This window comes from Penaeus monodon, chromosome 15 (assembly GCF_015228065.2).
Source record: "Penaeus monodon isolate SGIC_2016 chromosome 15, NSTDA_Pmon_1, whole genome shotgun sequence".
Taxonomy (NCBI): Eukaryota; Metazoa; Arthropoda; class Malacostraca; order Decapoda; family Penaeidae; genus Penaeus; species Penaeus monodon.
This window is the reverse complement of record NC_051400.1, coordinates 28,452,390-28,453,537: the sequence shown is the minus strand read 5'-3', so window position 1 is coordinate 28,453,537 and position 1,148 is coordinate 28,452,390. Positions and strand designations below refer to the sequence as shown.

Genomic DNA, 1,148 nt, shown 5'->3' with positions numbered 1-1,148 from the left:
GGAAATAATAATTTATAGCAAGCTTTCAAAATCTGGCAAGAGAAATTGAATGCATCATACAGTATATTTTGGAGGTAAATGCACAAAGCATTATGGAACTTATCGTTCAGGGATTCGGGATTATCACAATATAAAAACTATTTATGTGACAAAACACTTGAATTTCGTGTTCGTTCCAGCATGTTTAGTTTGTGAATTTCGTGACCTTATTATATGCATTATTACGTGAAAGTGTTCTTACCTTAATAGTCGGAGATTACGATTAATCAATTCACAGGCATCAGTCAACATCCGAGGTCGATTTTCAGAGGGAGGCATTGTTGATCAAATCCTGCAAAAACAAATTGACAAGAAAACAACACGAGCAGGTTTTGACTTTAGAGTAATATAACAAGATTTATAATTATTTCATTTAAATTTTTTATGGTACATAATTGCAACTGGAATTAATTGTGTAACGGTTTAAGGGATTCACATTTTGTTCCAAAATTGTGCACGTTTGGTGATCGCACAAGTGTGGACAGACAATTATGAATTCCAGAATTTCGACGGCGCACAAAATGTGAATCCCAGAATTCCGAGATTCCACAATTGTGCATTCCACAGTGTGACTAAAAATATGGTTTAGCATGGAGTACAGCGAAGTGGTGGCCACATTTTGGCCGCATTTTCTTTAAGAATACGACCGTAACTCTTTTTTTATACTCATAACACACCAATATGTTCCCCACCATTGCTTTCCATTTCCAGATTGTCGTTTGGTATTTTTCATTGCTATATTTGGGCAAATTTGGTAATGAAAAAGTCATCTGATAATGAATCACCATGATTTGGTAATATATCCAGTTTGATAATGAAAAGTTAAAACATAATTTTCATTTGCCTGATGTAATTATGAAACTCACTTATTATACTCGCTAGGTACTACGTTTAACGGGAGCTTGCTTCAGGGTTTTCAAATAACATGACTTATGCTTATATGTTCCTAACTATGATTCAGGCTTAAGTCAAAACTTAACGAAGACGAGACTCGTGGCTCCGTCATAACGTTGTTATAAGTACTATCCCAGACTGTTAAATGGGTACATATGTTAGTATTGCAAGAAACCCACTATCTTCCAAAATTTGTAAGACGATAATGTAATAAG

The 1,148-nt window shown here is 34.6% G+C and overlaps 1 protein-coding gene across 1 annotated transcript in view; it reads left to right on the top strand.

The window, feature by feature from the left end:
* LOC119582298 (cytochrome P450 3A7-like) overlaps positions 1 to 1,148 on the top strand; it is a gene marked incomplete at both ends in the record, with an annotated part of 14,602 nt that overhangs the window by 6,774 nt on the left and 6,680 nt on the right.